Here is an 18563-nt window from a genome sequence, read left to right as displayed (position 1 = left end):
AGTTATATTAACATTCACATGATACTTTGAATATGGAATACTTTGAATATTCAAAGTAAGGCCACCAGTAGAAGGCTCCATATTTTGTATAAATATACCAGTTGGACTCTTTTAGGGAAGGTTAAGCCTCTCTAGATCATTAGATTTAGACATAGATCATTTTTTTCCACCTATGTTGAGCTCAGTTTTCCTAGTTAATCAAGTTTTGTCTCTCTGCTAAAATGTGATGTCTGAAGATATTAAAGGGATACTCTCATGGGAAAATTTTTTTTTTTTCAAAATGAATCAGTTAATAGTGCTGTTCCCGCAGAATTCTGTGCTGAAATCCATTTCTCAAAAGAGCAAACAGATTTTTTTATATTTAATTTTAAAATCTGACATGGGGCTAGACATTTTGTCAATTTCCCAGCTGCCCCAAGTCATGTGACTTGTGCCTGCACTTCAGGAGAGAAATGCTTTCTGGCAGGCTGCTGTTTTTCCTTCTCAATGTAACTGAATGTGTCTCAGTGGGACATGGGTTTTTACTATTGAGTGTTGTTCTTAGATCTACCAGGCAGCTGTTATCTTGTGTTAGGGAGCTGCTATCTGGTTACTTTCCCATTGTTCTTTTGTTTGGCTGCTGGGGGGGAAAAGGGAGGGGGTGATATCACTCTAACTTGCAGTACAGCAGTAAAGAGTGATTGAAGTTTATCAGAGCACAAGTCACATGACTTGGGGCAGCTGGGAAATTGACAAAATGTCTAGCCCCATGTCAGATTTCAAAATTGAATATAAAAAAATCAGTTTGCTCTTTTGAGAAATTCTGCTGGAGCAGCACTATTAACTGATTCATTTTGAAAAATGTTTTTTTTCCCATGACAGTATCCCTTTAAATACATTAAAGTCACAAATGTTTAAATTCAAACGGACCAAATGCCAAGGACTGAAAAAAATAGAATCAAGCATGGATACTGAAATATGGTGGAATCCTAACACAAAGTTTATCCCTGTTCTTGCTGGTTTGTTATCATTTATATGGATACATGGCGATTTGCACTTTATGAACTGCCACAAATTACGTCTGTTTGGTGTCAATGGGATTCCCATGACCAAACTGTGATTCCTGCCCACCCCACGTGGGTGTCTGATTTGCATTAAAAATCACCATACCCGAGTTTTGAAACAATTCCATTTAACTTAAACAGCAGGTTCCACCTTTTGGAAACAAAAACAGTTGTCAAATGCTGCAAATCATTGTGTGTGCCGTGAGCCCTTGATGTCACTATGCCTATTTCCTTCATTATTCTGTACAGCACTGCAGATGAATGGGAATAAAGCACAAGAAAAGAGGTATTTTTCTTTGATTAGAAATAAGTCTCATAGTAACGTAGTTCTTGATACATCTATGCAGTTGTCTCTGCTTTACTCTTTTGTTATACCATTCTGCCCTTTAAATTAGAGTTTTATTCAGTAATACAGAAAAAATGCTCTGATGAAGAAACAAAGTCAAAAAATGGTACAATAACAAATGTTACGCATGATGCATGCTGTCAGAGCCATCCAAAATCCTCATGTTTCATACAGGGCCCGAGAAAGAAAATATAGAATGAGTAATGTAGAACCAGTGGGGGATCCAGCAGCAGGCCCCAGGCTTCTTCTTCCCATCGCAGGACTCCACGCTCACTTTCAAAGGGTCACCCAAGCATGGCTGCAGGAATCTGGAGAACAGACTGACTTTCCAGGCCAAAAATGTGAAAAATGCCTCACAATGGGAAACTTCCCACTGAAATCCCCTGGATCCACCTTGTTGTCAAAATGGGCTGGAAAAGGAAAATGAAGTGTTTATCTGAAGCAGCAGGAGAGCTGAATAAATGTTTCAGCTGCCAGGGAAGCACGGTGGGGCTTAGTTTTTAAATAAAAAACACAAAAGAGGAGCCTTTATGTTGGACCAGACCTTGCAAGCTCTGCAGTGACATGTCATTTATTCTTTCAACACAACTAACATTGCCCATTTTCATCTCGGAAAATCATAATGCAGATGGATTGAACTTACAGCAACAATTGGTTTTATTTCAGGCCTAGCAGTGTTTATAGGCATATAGACTTTCACAGAGAGTTTACAATCTAAGTACTGTAAATAGTAGTGTCTCCCTTGTGTCAGAGTGATAACATACAGTAGGTTATTCCTCCAAACTCTGATGATTCTGGATTATTACTTAACAATTGCTTATAAATAGTGATGGGTGAATTTGTCCCATTTCACTTTGCCAAAAAATTTGTGAAGTCAATGGGTGTCAAAATTATTTTTATGCGCGTCAATTTTGATGACCACGAAAATTTTTATACGTGCAGTGGTTTTTTTTGCAAAAACAAAATTCACTGCAGTTTTGCATATTTATTCGTCGTCAGTGAAAGCGAAAATTGGTTGAATTAACAAACCACAGTGCTGTACAATAGAAGGGTTTATACATCACAAGCACACTGATTAAATACAACTACTGTCCAACAAGAGGCAAATAGGGTCCTATTTTGTCTGTCCCTCTGCTTTCTATACCAGGCAGTTTGTATAAAGACCTTACCTGTTTTATCTGTCAGTTATGGCCAAAATACATCCACCACAACAAGAAAAATAATTAATGCATTTCTTTTCTTAAAACAACAAAACTCCACACACAACACACAGGCTGGCTGTAAAATCGAATTGATTGGCCCAACTGATAGGCCGAATATTGTTTGACAATCAGGATGAGTGGACACACTCGTTCCAGTTCAAGGGTTCCCCAACCTTTTTTTTACCTTTCAGCCACATTCAAATGTAGAAAGATTTGGGGAGCAACACAAACATGAAAAAAGTTCCTGAGGGTGCCAAATAGGAGCTGTGATTGACTATATGGAAGCCTTGTGTTGACTGGCAGCAATTAGGAGGCTCTGTTTGGCAGGACACCTGGATTTTATGCAACCAAAACTTGCCTCCAAGCCAGGATTCAAAAAAAAATTTTGGGGACACTGGGAGCAACATCCAAGGGGTTGGTGAACAACATGTTGTTGCAAGCTACTCGTTGAGGACCACTGTTCTAGTTGATGTCCTTAACGAGAAAATCCAAGAGAAAAGTAAGAAGGATATGTATCCCTTGTTTCTTCCTTATCAGGCAATGTCCCAGCCAGGTGTCCACTGCTGAGATGAAGCATAGCAGATGATCATTTTTAGTGCAGCATTGAGCATATGAAATTGGTTGAATCTCAGGATGGTCTATACAAACTCCAACTTGAGTTGGCCATACATGCCCAGATGTTTGGGAAATCAGTCAAGCAGCTCAACCAAATGGATGGATGTGTGTGTGCCTCCTTAAGCACTGGAACCAGTTAAGTGCACAACACTTAAAGCATGCACATTTTCCCACATCTCGCCAGGTCTTAAATGCACATTGTCTGAATCTTCATTAATTTACATTAATTCAACCTAACATGTTTTCATAAGACAAAATGAAGAAGAAAGAAGATATGATTAATCAGTAATACCCCTTAATGCATTCCAGGCTTAATTACGTGTACCTGTTCTGACTCAAAGGCTTAGGCAGAATGTGGTTATCTCGGTTATAAAGAAAGCAGCAGTAAACTTAGTTATTAAATAAGGAAGGCATGAACCTTAGTGTTTTCGGAACCAAAATACGTTTTTTTTTTCAGCTCAAGCACATATTAAAGTAAATGTATACTATTGAATGCAAGAAAGAAGATGTTTCACTTTTATCCTTTTCCAATGTAATTTGTACTGTGTAGCTGATCATATCTCAGAACAAGGTTAAAACTAAACAATCCATGAAAGAGAAGCAGCTAAAAATGCTGTTTTGGCTTCTTGCCACCAAAGAGAAACTTCCTATTGAAACAAAACTATTATCTAATCTTTATTAAAGAAGAGTTTTTACTGCAGTGTGTCTGGAGCGTAACATCATGTACAATAGAAGGCTTTATGTCATCCAGTTCTGTTTATCTAAAGAGAGCCACAAAAAGTCTCTAATATTTTGTCATTGTACAAAAACAAAAAACAAAATAAGAAATCAACAAAAGAAATTCCAGTTCTCAAAATTCTTTTATTGGCAAGACAAAACTGGAAGGAAGCTTGTTATTTTTCATTGTGTAGATAAACTTGTAGGATTCAGTTGAGGTTCATAGATAAAATCTATCTTGCAGTATCTTTTTAGTACAGCATCTGGCACGAGCAGTTTATTGGAAGTCTTAACTGGCCAAGTTCCTGAAAGGACTGCAAAATATTTTTAAAGAACTTTATGCATTATTTTTACCATAAAAGAAAATCTTTGAACCATATATTAATTCAGTATATTAGAAAAACTGTTCCCGTTGGACTTATTGCAATTGTGTTCTTTTTATCAATAGCTCCATGTCTCTCAGTGAATTGATATTAAAAAATCCCTTAAGCTTTACAAAAAATTCAGTTTCCCCATGAATGAGTCTATAATATATCAAAGATATCTCCAGCAATTGAGTTCATCTCAGGCTGAAAGTGTTATGGAAAAGGGTGAGATGCTCAAATTTCTTCTAACTCTCCTTTCAGTGGAGCTCATAAGGCAGTTTAGGTGCCCATATACATAAATCGGGAGATACTGGGTGCTGATTTGGTCCAGGCACAGGGTCAAAGAGATTAACTCCTGGCAGATCTCTGAGCATAGAAGATATCAAATCATGTTGGACAAGGACTCCATTAGCCTATGTATACGGTTCATGTCTCCTGGTATTCTACTAACCCATAGAGTGATCTGATTATTGTCCTGAGATTTGGAAAATTAAATGTGCCCACCATGATTCAATCTGTTTTTCTGGTCAAACAAATGGGACTTTATATGTTCAGCTAGCTTTAGAGGTTTTCAAGTAACTGGATGAGAAAGCACCAGCTGAAACAACATGGGATCTTGAGATGATACCTTCAGATCTGTAGTACAACCTGTGTAAAGCTGGCCATAGATGTTGAGATTTTTAAAAGATCCGATCGTCATCGTGAGACCACGATTATCTCGGAACGATCGTACGAATTGTCCATCAACTAAAAAGACCAATTTGCCAGGAAAACAAAGGGGAGCTGCCTGCTTGGCCCTGCAAACATAGATAGATTGCACTGGGACCGACAAAGATTTTTTAACCTGGCCAATCAATTTCCTGACAGATGTAGGACAAAAAATCATAAGATGTTCGATGGTTCGAATCCCACTAACCACACGATAATTTTGAAGGATTGGTCGGACTAAAATCGGTCGTTCGGCAAGAGAAATCTTTGCGTCTATGGGGACCTTTAGGGAAGGCAAGTGTGTAGCATTTGAAGGAACTAGTAAGACAGACTTGTACATGGCAGAGAAGGACAATGCTGTATGATGAAATTAAGAGAGGTATGGGGCACTGTTAAAGGAGTTGATGGGTACAGATGTGAGAAAGCCCCACTGAAAAGCACATGAATATATCACTAACTTGTTTTCATGAGAAGCAAAGTCATGGGTCTTCTTTTTGACATCTGACTTAATGCTTCAGTAAGTTTTTGCTTCTTAAATAACTGCATCAACCTGTGCTTTGAATTTGTGAAAATTTCAAGAAGACCGGCAGTACTTGACATATCTTAATGTCAAAAAAAGAATCTTCTTCAGTTCAATGATGATTTAAGGCCATTAACGAATACATTATACATTGCCAAGAGGTAACCCAAGGACAGAACGCAGAGGTTCCCCAATGAAAACTGTGATCCAAATAGGAAATGTCCCATTAATCACACCTTTCTGCAATAGTCGCCCTCAAGTCTGAATAGATTCATTTACTCATTAAACCCTCTTTGAAGTGCTTTTTACAGAGTTTTTGAAACATCTAAGCATATAGCGTTCACTGAACCCTTCTCAGGACAAAGGTGTTTCACATGTTTTCCAGTTGATGACAAAAAATGAAATATATTTGAATTGAATTTGGATTGAATACAATGATCTGTCAGTTTTGAATAGTATGGAGTTAATGTAATACATGTCACAAAGTTTACACCAGGTCTAGTCAGTCATTGTAACCAAGCAGATGTTAAATTTCAAACTAGGAACCAGAAAATCCACTATTAGACATAATGGGGCCCCATACTACTTAGTTTACTGCACCCCCCTGGGCGGTGGCCCTTGCCATCCTGTACACCTGGGTTGTGGGCCCTGCCTATGAAGTAATTATAATGAGGCCTAAAATATTAAGCACAAATGACCATGCACCATTAAATGAAAGCTTCATAGTCATCAGGTTTTTTTGTTGACACCAGGAGGTATGGGAGAAATCCAATCAGAGGCCCAGTGGTGCAGGGGGTCCAGAGATGCAAAATTCCCATTCACAGTTGTGGTTAAGTGGCTGAATCATGGGCACGTTTTGGGCATAATGGGGCAGATTGGGTTTATGGTCAGGTATGCAATTTAGTTAGGTGACGTTTTTTTCATTGGGGCCTCATTATACTGAGTTGGCAAGGGTCACACACAGTGTAATAGCAGGGTTTGTGCCAATGCCATGCAAAAGCATATATACGGTCCTAATCAAAAATAAATCAAAAATCAAAAAAGGTTGATAATCAAATATTGAATAAACCTAAGAGGTTTTACTCACAGTTCACCTCAGTCCCAAGGTGCAAGTCCAGAACAATATTTCAAAAAAGAGATGTGAGGACCTCCAGTAGTAAGAAACGATCAGTTAAAAAATTTAATTTTTTTTATTAGGACATGATAAGACCTAACGCGTTTCGTGCCTGTTGGGGCTCTTACTCATAGGCTGGGGTCACACCCAGGCCAATAAAAAACACTAGATCTCAATTGGTCAAAGCCATAAAAACTCACAGTAGATACATTGGGATTGGGTGCATTAGGCTATTTTCCTTTCTGTCCTAATAAAAGACTTTTAAACTTTACTACTGATTTTTGGATGGTTCTCACACCCTTTATTGTCTCTTTTTGGTAAATACCGCTAATCCATAGACTGGGGTTTATGGAGTGAGATCATCTATTATTTATTCTTAAATTAAGTTTTAGGGGTCCGTTTACTAAAGCACGGTAAAAATATGCGCAAAAAATATAGACAAATTTGTTGCCGAATATGTTTTCACCAGTTTACTAACCTGCGGTAAATATAAATTTGGGAATTTTCTGGAGCAAGAATATGTTTTCGCCAGTTATCGTATTTGCTGAAAATAACGCTACGTACACATTAATGCCTGGGTTACTAAACAGCGAAATGTGCAAAAGACAACATTTACGCAAGAATATGTCTATGTAGTGGCGTAAAAGTATTTTTCCCCCAGAAAATTCTCAAGGTGCAGGAAATATCCCATAATACTTTTTTTTTTTTCATTCTTTGCTGACAGGAGAGAGATCTGTAACTATTGCTGATACGATGTTTTGGCTTCTGCTTCTATCTGGTGCAACAGCGGCAGTTTCAGCTCAGAGGCGCATTATTGGCAGCGGCATCACAGTCCAAGGATTCGTCAGCCTCTACACTTTTTGGGTTTCATTGTTATTGGCTACATTAAACTGTGCATTTCTATGAAGCAAAGAGATTGACTGGTATGATTTCTTGTTCCTATGATTCTATTGGCAGAAGGGTTTATATGATGTATAAATGTTTGATTGGTGTTACTCTGGTGATGTTGTTGGATGGTATAATCATCAGTCAATAAAGTTTATGAGTTTTGAAGATGCATTTCTGGCCATAAATGTCACAGTAAAAAATGCCATAATAACTGCCATGAAACAAGACTATTTCATAGCATAAATATTTGCGAAAACGTAATTTGTCACCAGAAAATTCGCAACTCGCTAAAATTACTGCTTACATCACTGTTTAGTAAACTTAGTTGCTGCGAATATTCTGGTAGAAAAATATTCGCAGCAATAACATGCAGAAACTTAAAGTCAAATTTACCGCACTTTAGTAAACGGACCCCCTAATCATTATTTTTGTGCATATTGATGGTCTACAATATTTACTTTTCACCAGAGAAGAGCTTCTACACGCTGTTCATGGTTACTGATACAAAAAGGACAAAACTCAAAGATGGCTAAAAGCAATTTTATTGGATATCAACTCCTAGGCAACTCAAGTCCAATGTTCCATTGTTTCATTTCCAAGCAGAATTTCAGGTCAATTACAAAAGAAAATAAAGTGAAAGTATCTGTTTGCAACAACCATAAACTAATAAAATATATTTTTGTTATATCTATGCATATATATATCATATAAAACAACACAAGCTCTGTGTGTATGTGGTTAGAAAGGGACAATTCTTGAAACACTTTTTATCCTCTTTCCTATTCAGTTTATCAAGTCTTTTTTCGTTTACCCGGATTCATTAAAATCACAAGCACATTTGAACATGCAATCAAGTGAATAGTGTTTGGATTGGCTACAGGATCCAGCTGTTTCATCAAGTCTTGATGGACAATTTACCTTTTCAGGAACGTATGTTAATGGTCTGGAAAACACTAGTACATCACTCTGTCACAAAAAGCAGTTACATTTCCCTCGGCGCTAAGCTCAATAAAATTGCATTTACCTTTTACTTCCTATTGTCTCTGAAGGTAATTCTGGAGAAAGCAAATCCATTTCCTTTGCATCAATGTATGATTGTAGTGAACATTTATTTATAAAACTTCCAGCCTGCTGGGGATAAAAGTTTGCAGGCAATACGAGGAAGGATGTAATTCAAATGTTGTGGTCCTAAAAGTCTGCAATTTCGAAAGTAAAGGGAAAAAAAAACATCTTTTCATGTTAATTTGGCCATTCGGCGCTCTTGGTTCCTTAACCAATAGGACCCTGTTGCCAAGAGTTTACATTCTAGAGGGTAAATGGAGGAAATAAAGGTTCTTATACCCATAGCAGAATCAGCACCAGCTTATCTCTGTATATGCAACTCTATTATATTTAAAAACATTGTTTGGTTGACCATAGGACATCCACTCTTCCAGAGGCAACAAAGCCAACACCATTAAACTTTATAACTTTATAGACACAAATTCTTTTCTGTATTTTAGGCTAACGCTAAAGGTAATATCTCTCCACCAGCATATTTCAGACTGCTGAGAAATGGCCAATATTCCTCTGTGCCATAAATTAAAGAAGGTGGTTTATATTCATGTAAATGGCAGGATGCATGGAAGGGGGGGGGGGTATCAGGCATTTTTCAAAATCAGCTAAAATATACCAGCAGAGAAATATTGCATGTGACAATAGCTTTAAAGGGATACTGTCATGGAATTTTTTTTCCCCCAGAATGAATCAGTTAATAGTGCTGCTCCAGCAGAATTCTGCACTGAAATCCATTTTTCAAAAGAGCAAACAGATTTTTTTATATTCAGTTTTGAAATCTGACATGGGGCTAGACATATTGTCAATTTCCCAGCTGCCCCAAGTCATGTGACTTGTGCTCTGATAAACTTCAATCACTCTTTACTGCTGTACTGCAAGTTGGAGTGATATCACCCCCCTCCCTTTTCTCCCCCAGCAGCAAAACAAAAGAACAATGAGAAGGTAACCAGATAACAGCTCCCTAACACAAGATAACAGCTGCCTGGTAGATCTAAGAACAACACTCAATAGTAAAAACCCATGTCTCACTGAGACACCTTCAGTTACATTGAGAAGGAAAAACAGCAGCCTGCCAGAAAGCATTTCTCTCCTAACATGCAGGCACAAGTCACATGACCAGGGGCAGCTGGGAAATTGACAAAATGTCTAGCCCCATATCAGATTTCAAAATTGAATATAAAAAAAATCTGTTTGCTCTTTTGAGAAATGGATTTCAGTGCAGAATTCTGCTGGAGCAGCACTATTAAATGATTCTTTTTGAAAACATTTTTTTTCCCATGACAGTATCCCTTTAAGTTGGAGCAGGATTTTTACTTGCCTTAGAGGAGGAATTATCAACATCCAAAAAAAGAAGAGTGCAGTCTGGTTATGACTGTACAGTAGGAGTGCAGATGCACTGCTGTTTATAAGGAATGCTTTAATTGAGCCAAACTATCTGATAACAGAAAATGAGCTCTCTGTGCACACAAAAATGCCTATAATAAGGCATGTCTATATTAAGATCATTAGGGTCTTATTTACCCTAGCAACCAGGCAGTGGTTTAAATGTGAGACTATAATTTGAATAGTTGAGGGACTGATTAGAAGGATAAACAACAATAAAATTGTAGTTTCACAGAGCAATAGTTTTTGAGATGCTGGGGTCAGTGACCCTTCAGTAAGCTCAATTTCTAAATATGGCATTTCTAGCCATATACATGTTTAGGGTTTAGTTCTCCTTTAAATGTCTCCTGATAAAATTAACCACAGTGTGTTAATGTGATAGGGAACTTTTGGTCAAATTGAAGAATCTAATTTTCAAATTCAAAATTCGAGGTAATTTTATAGTACTTAATAGGGAATAGTCCAAATTCGATTTGAATTTGAAAAAATTGGAAAATTTGAATAGCAAAATGTATCATGTACCGTCTCTTTAAAAAATTGAATTCAACTAAACGCCATCTAAAACCTGCCGAATTGCTGTTTTAGCCTAAGGGAGACCTCCTAGAACCTATTTGGAGTCATTTGGTGCACTTTGAAAAATCAAAGTTTTTTTTTAAATACTTCGATCGAATACGATCTGAATTTGATTAGAACGGTCGAATACAGCCTATTCACTCGAATAAAAAAATTTGATTTTTTAATACATTTCGGTTTTTATTTTTTTATTGGAATTTGAGTTGAGTTGTTTTAAAAAAACTCCCATCACCTCGAAATTCAACCCTTGATAAATCTGCCTCTTAGACTGTAAGCTCCACTGGGGCAGAGACTGATGTGAATAATGGACAATGTCCATAGAAAGCTGCACAATATTTTGGTGCAAAATAAATAAAGGATAATAATAATAATATAATTAGTGATGGGCGAATTTGCGCCGTTTCGCTTCGCCGAAAAATGTATGAATTTCGCTCGAAATGGCGAAAAATTTGCAAAACGGCGTCCCGTTTTTGACGTCTGTGCCCGTTTTTGATGCCGGCGCCCGTTTTTGACTCCGGCGTCTGTTTTTCTAAAAAAAAAATTTTTTACGCCGGCGAATTTTCGCGGGCATTTTGCGAATTTATTCACTGGTGGCGAATCGCGCAAATTTGTGGCGAATCACGCAAATTTGCGGCGAATCACGCAAATTCGCGGCGAATCACGCAAATTCGCTGCAAATTCGCGCCTGGCGAATAAATTCACCCATCACTAAATATAATATAATAATAATAATAGTAATAATAATAACAATAATAATAATAATAATAATGTCACTGACTGACAAAAATACTATTATTTAGACTTTTAAACACTGGCATGGAGATAAAAGGTAACCCCTTTAAGTACTTTTTAAATGTTTTTAACATTTAATTGAAAAAAGCTAAAACTTTTTTAAAATGATAACCATAGAATAATATTAGGTCATAAATGATAATAGTATCCTCTGAATTCTGCTCACTGTCCCAGGTCATTCTCTTGCTCAGTTTTCTTGGTCTCTGTTTTGGTTAAGGAAGGCAACTCTTTCCTCCCCACCCATGCACACCCACATCCATACACACCGTTTATTCCGCTCTCCGTCTGTCTGTAAGTGTTTCCCACTAGTAGATGATTGTGCTAAAAGGATTATCTGTAGATTTATCAGTGGTTAAAGCCATTTTTGGCTCACGCTTTGCACATTAAATGTATCCATAAGTGTTCTGTATATTTACTGATCTCCATACTGACCCAGTGCAATGTGTTTTCCGCCCTTAGAATCTCCCGCTTTGCCTCTCGAGTGTATTGTGTTTATAATGCAAACGCGAGCTGAGAAATATGGTTGTATACATTTCATTTCCTTAATGGACACAATGTTTAAAAAAAACGATTACTTTATGTTTGCACAAAACCAAACTTCATAGGCTTCACATATTTGCAACTGTGACAAATCTTTGGGTTAAGTATTTTCCTTAAAAGTCTGATTCATGATTTGGCAACAATGGAGCTGCCGGACGCCTGACATAGGTGGGGAATTTATCTAGCTACAATAAAATTCCCTGACCGATTAACCACACACAAGTGGCAGATTTATCAAAGGTCGAGGTGAATTATCGAAGTTAAAAACTTCAAATTTGAGCTATTTTTTGTGTACTTCGAATAGGGAATAGTACAAATTCGATTCGAATTTGAAAAAAACATTGAAATTCGAATATCGAAATGTATCATGTACTGTCTCTTTAAAACTTCAACCATTCGCCATCTAAAACCTGACAAAGTGCTGTTTTAGCCTATGGGGGTCCTCCAAGTACCTATTTGGAGTCAATTGGTGGACTTTGAGAAATCTAAGTTTTTGGGGGGAAAACTTTGAATCGAATTTGATCGAATGCGCTATTCCTTCGATCGTTCCTTTCAATTTGAAATTCGATCCTTGATAAATATGCCCCTAAAGGGATTATTTATTAACCTGAGATTTTTTTGTGGCGTCCGATTTGACACGGAAAACCCCAAATAGTTATTTTTTCACAATTTATTTTGCCTCAAAGCTGTTTCAAGTTCAAATTTGAAAATATCTAATATCTGCTGAATCCTGTAAAAGTCAGTGGCAGATGTCCCCTTAACCATTTGAAGATGTTTTAACCTTCACAAAATGTTTTGAGTTTTCAGGGTTTGATGCTGGTTTTCAGTGAAAACCCAAATTTTTTCGTGGTTTGTGGGTGTCAAACGTGAAAAATTCCGGGTTTTCACATTACAATCTGAAAAAGTCGCAGTTTTTCCCTGATCCGTTTTTTTTATTGATAAATAAGGGCAAATCGTGGATTCTAGTTTGGTCGGACTTTTTAAATTTAAAACATCAGAAAAATTCGGCTTTTGATAGATAACCCCCAAAATACAGAGTATATGATATGGAAGTATTCTTGCACTAAGTTTTATTACTACGTACTGACAGTAGAGTTGTCACATTGTAATATACAGGTAATAGCACAATGCAGCGAGTAAAGCTAATATTGTCTTATCTCTCTGTTACACATCCCTCTATTGTAGAAATCTCTGTCTCTGGACTTTTAATTATCTTTGATACTGGGCTTCTATAAACTCAAGGAAAACTGTTGTCTCTGTAGTTATCCAGGATCATGAAATATATATTTTTAAATGAATTCATTTAAAATCATTAGACCCATCAAAACTAGTGATGGGCGAATTTGGGGCATTTCGCTTCGCCGAAAAATTAGTGAATTTCCCGTGAAATTCGTGAAACGGCAAAAGAAACGCGAAAAGCTGCCGGTGTCTCGTCTTTGACATCATTGTCCATTTTTGCCAAAGTCCATTTTTTTGACGCCAGCAAATTTTCACAAATTTATTCGCCGGTGGTGAATCGAGGGAATTCGCCATGAATTTGCGCCTGGCGAATAAATTCGCCCATCACTAATCTAAACATTTTGTTGTTGATATTGTTTCCTGTCTATTCAAAAGGGTTGTTCACTTGTACTTTTATTATCATGTAGAGAGGGATATCCTGAGATAATTTGCAACTGGTTTTCATTTTATTTTTTATTATTTGTGGTTTTTGAGGTATTTAGCTTTTTATTTAGTAGTTCTCCAGTTCGGAATTTCAGCAATCTGGTTGCTAGGGTCCAAATTACCCTAGCAACCATACATTGCTTTAAATGAGAGACTGGAATATGATTAAGAGAGGGCTTAATAATAGAAAATTGCAATAACAATGCATTTGAAACCTTACAGAGCAAAAATATTTTTAGATGGGGTGAGTGCCCCCAACTGAAAGCTGAAAAGAGTCAGAAGAAGGCCAATAATTCAAACTATAAACTATAAAAAAAGAAAAGTTTTAAAGTTGATTAGAATTAGATTTTCTATAACATTCATAAATGTCCAAACCCCTTTAATATTCAAATTGAAATTATATATCAATACGTATGTAAATATGGTAGTGTCACACTTTTCAAATGTGGATTTTTTAACATATGAAAGTTTCTAATGCAACAAATTAGTGATCTAGAAGCAGAAAATATCTCTTTGCTTTTAATTTGTCATAACTGACCAGCTATTGAATCTGATACCTACCTGCCTTCAGATTTTAAAGAACATATTCCAGGCTAATTTCGTACATTTACAGAAACATGCCAGTATCTACGTTTGTGCCCTTTGCATCCATTGTCCTACTTCTTTGGAGCAGAGAACGATACTGATGTGCTCCTTTAAAAAGAACTGGAATGTATCAGTATGCATTTTACTGGACAGACTAGATCTTCCATTTGGAAATATAAATGTTTTACAGGATTTCTCGGTTGATTGAAAAACACATTTATTGTAGAGGATTTTGTTGTAAAGCAACTAAAATTAGACAGCAGATATAGTTTTTATTGCTAAGGAATGCAAGGGTGTATCTGTGTCTGGAGTTCAATAAAGGTTAACAAGCATTGGAACATGTCTGAGCTCCAGAAAATACTGTTTAATTGAGTCTATAAAGTGTGTTCTATCTTAATGGGAGCTACCTCCCAAACAAGTAGGATTGGATAAAGTCACTTTTTAATTATATTTTGCTCATAACAATTGTACAGACAGAAGCACAGTAAAGACGTATCCTGTTGAACATGTTTTCCAATAAATTACCCCTCATTCTACAATAAACAAAGGGTGTCTCTATCACTGGTCAAGAAATAAGACTCAAGCGTACCTGCTGGACTTGCAGTGTTCTTGTCTACTTTAGTAATACAGGATCCATGGCAGTGTTCCTGTGTGTGTATCAAGTGGCTTACTATGTATTTGCTATAAATGATTCTGGTCCACTTTGTGTTATATATAAACTTCTGTAAACAAAGTTTCCCTGTGCCAAGACATAATATTGGCACCCCTCAGCAGCACTTGTAAGTAGAAAGTAGTAGTAGTGGATTTGCAAGTATATTAATGCCAAATGGCAACAGTAGTATAATATGTTGAGGTCAATATTACTCAACCATACAATTAGACTCTGGCTGCCTGTCAAGTAGAAGTAAGGGACATAGGCTCAACAGTGTACCTACATGTAGTGTTATAGTAAATTGAGTGCACCATCCTCTACTATGAGCTCCACTCCAAATACTGTGATCCGGATGAGACCTTAATTTTTAGGGAGTAAGCCCTTGCATACGGTATGGAGGCAGGGTTTAGTATAACTGTAACTTAGTGCAGGGTACAATAATTGGATGCCAGTGGTTCTTATAACTTAACAAGAGAACCTATTTATTGAACAAGAGCATCCACAAAGAAGTGTACATACAGAGCAAGCAGGATCATACATCAACAGTGGATAGGCATATACGCACAGCACCTTTGGTCAGTATCAGTCCCCACAGGGATGAGAACATGTACACAACAGCTGCTCGGGGTATACCCAGCTTTCAGCCTTTTCCCTAAATTGAACCTTAATGGAGCCTGAGGGGAATCTCTGCATCCCTAGGTCTGTACACTTAGTCCCTACTCCTGGGCCATTGGTACCTGGGATCATAATCCCACTCAGAATCCTTGGAGGAGCCTCAAGCTGCTCAGCTAAATAGCCTGTCTATCTGTCACACCTAGAGTAACATCTTTAGGTGAGTAGCCCATCCTTACTAGATCTGAGCTGTCTAGGTTCCACTGGAGCCCTGTCTGCCTTCTCAGGCCAGGGCTAAGACAATGTGGACCCTGAGCACACGGCTGCCCAGGACTTTATACTTTAGCACAGTGCCATCTACTGGGCACTGTGAGAACGCCAAAAGCTTTAAGTAGGATAAGAAAACTTACTGTATTTTAGGACATCTATAGACATCTATAACATTAGGGGACTGTCTGCTCCAATACTGGGAGACTAATTTACCAGTTCCCTACATACATATAAATGGAAACCTCCAATATTTGTTTTGCCACTACTTAATTAATGTCCCTGCTCATAACACAAAAAAACAGAAAGGAAAGGCTGCATACTGTATACAGTGGCATAACTATTATCCGAATCTCTGCCCCAGTGGCAGTTCTACAATAACCACGTTTTACAACGAATTTGTTGTTCTCTTCCCTAAAGAACAGGAACTGACAAATGTGGGTTAAATTTGGATGACAGTTTTGGTTGTTTGGTTCATTTCCCATAGCTTATTAAACATGGGTGTAACTAAAGAATATTTCATCTATATCTTCTCCATCCTGATTTCCTCTCTACAAATTCTCTTACAGTCATTGCAGTTAATTAATAATAGTCCATTGTGTCTTCCTTTGTACTATACATTAGCTAATACTCTCCTTTTTTGGTCATATAGGTTTATCTGTGGCAATATTATTACTCCGTGGTGAACACCTTCAATTGATTCTTTTGGTGGAATGTTATCCAAGCTCTTTTTGCTGTCCAAACCTTGGACTGTGTTTTGTATGTGGAGAACCATTCCCTAAGTCAAGGGCAGCAACTTTGCCCTTGGGTGTCTACATATTGTATTAAAAATGTAATTTTCCCTCAGTTTTTTTAAAAACCTTACCTGCTGCTTAATAATTGCTTTAAAATCCATTTGTGCAACTGAGGGTGATGGTGGGTATCCCTCTCCAATCCACTTAGCTCATGAGCATAGACTGTTGAACATGCACCATGAGAGGGAGTCAAGGGTGGGTGTGTCTAGGGCAGTGTGCCTTGATAACCCTGGGAGCAAGTTATTAGAACAGGTATGGAATCCATGATCCAGAAACTTGTTTTTCAGAAAGCTACATATTACAGGACAGTCATCTCCCATAGAATATTAATCAAATAAATCAAAACTTTAAAACACATTTCCTTTTTCTCTGTAATAATAAAACAGTAGCTTGTACTTGATCCAAACTAAGATATAATTAATCCTTATTGGGGGCAAAACAAAACTACTGGGGTTATTTAATGTTTAAATTATTTCTTCGTATGCCTATTTTTTAATTTTAGTAATTTTGGATTTTTTTTTAAAACAATTAAACTCTATTCCTCAAAAACTAGGAATGCAATGGAATGTATTGAAACTTATGATTACAAAAAGTACGAATGGCAAAAAAATACTGAACGATGAGCTAAAAAATAGAAAAACCCTCTAAAGAATCGAGTTTTTCAGACAATTACTAGCGGAAAAAAATCTGAAAACCTCTAAAAGTCTGAATCAAATAAAAATGGTCCACTAGAATCAGCGCAGCTCCTATTGAGTTCTATGTTACCTCGACAGCTTTTACTTGGCGCAGTTTTGTATTATTTTGTGGTTTTTACATTTAACACATCACGAGCATTTTGAGTTTTATAGATTTTTTTTAAATTAATTTTTAGAGACAAAATATGATGCATGGAAAAAATAGAAATCAGACTTTTAGTAAATCTGTTTCTTAAAGCATGGTTATCCATTTACTAAATATCCAGAAACCTGCTAGGTCCCGAGCATTCTGAATAACAGGTCCTACAGTATATCTGTAATAACAAGGCCACCATACCCTCAGTGAAGGAGGAATTGTTGGGCAGAAAGCCTGAATGAATTTCCTCAAAGAATAAAATTTATCCTATCCAGAAATAAAGCAACTGCCAAGACTTGCATTTGTAAAGCCTACAAGCGACATTAAAACACCAAAAAATTACTATTAGATATTTGTGGAAGATAAGATAATGATACACAATGTTAAAGGCTAAAGCAGTATAGAAGAGTGAATGAAAGTCTAAAGCAAAATGTGCTTTTCCAGCTTCCTCAACAATCTTTTACTTGTGACATCCTATTCTGCCTGTTCTTGTGTTGCATACAGAAAAGAAATGAGCAGAATAAGGTCTCCAGAGTTCACTAGAGACTTTTTAACTTGTTCCAGATGCGTAAGCACTAAACAGTGGAAGGTGCTGTGTAGGAGAAAAGGATTATGGGTACTCACATGCCAGTTTCCACCTATTGACTTCAGGACCACCAAGTCTTTCATGCTGGTTTCTCGTTTCAAGAGCGATGAATATTAAATCAATCACAGACAATCTAACCTGTGGACTTTGTTCTAGCATCAGAAATTATGCTCATTTCCTTATCCAAGTTATCTTACCCTGTGCTCGTATATTCTGGGGAGAAGGGTAGTTTTTTCTCATGTTTTTATGGTAATAGATATAAACATTGTGTCATGCAGGATGGGAAGAATAATGATCTTAATTTCTCAGCAGCAAAGAATCTGAAAAATAAATTAGACATCCCTTTTATCTAGATTCTATGACATGAACTATGAGTTTGCCATTTACAGTGACCTGATGAGGCCGTTGTAGCCGAAACATGTTGTGCAGTAATTTCTGCGAATAAAGAGATAACTTTTTAATTGAAGAATTACGTGCTCTCCGGCTATTATCTTTCTTATTTACAGTATAGGCAAAAGCAATGCACATGTAGGTACATTTTATTGTACCCTTTCAAAGTTCCTTGTTGGAAAGAAGGTAGAAAAATAATAGCATTCCTGAGTTTGGTTCCTTATTCCTTATTACTATCTGCAAGGAATTTGTATGTTTTGCCTGTGTCTGTGTGGGTTTCCCCTGGCTTCTCCAAAAACATAGTGTCATGGTCGGCACCCAA

The sequence above is a fragment of the Xenopus laevis genome, chromosome 5S, assembly GCF_017654675.1.
Source record: "Xenopus laevis strain J_2021 chromosome 5S, Xenopus_laevis_v10.1, whole genome shotgun sequence".
NCBI lineage: Eukaryota > Metazoa > Chordata > Amphibia > Anura > Pipidae > Xenopus > Xenopus laevis.
The sequence above is the reverse complement of the archived record's forward strand: the minus strand, read 5'-3'. Positions refer to the sequence as shown.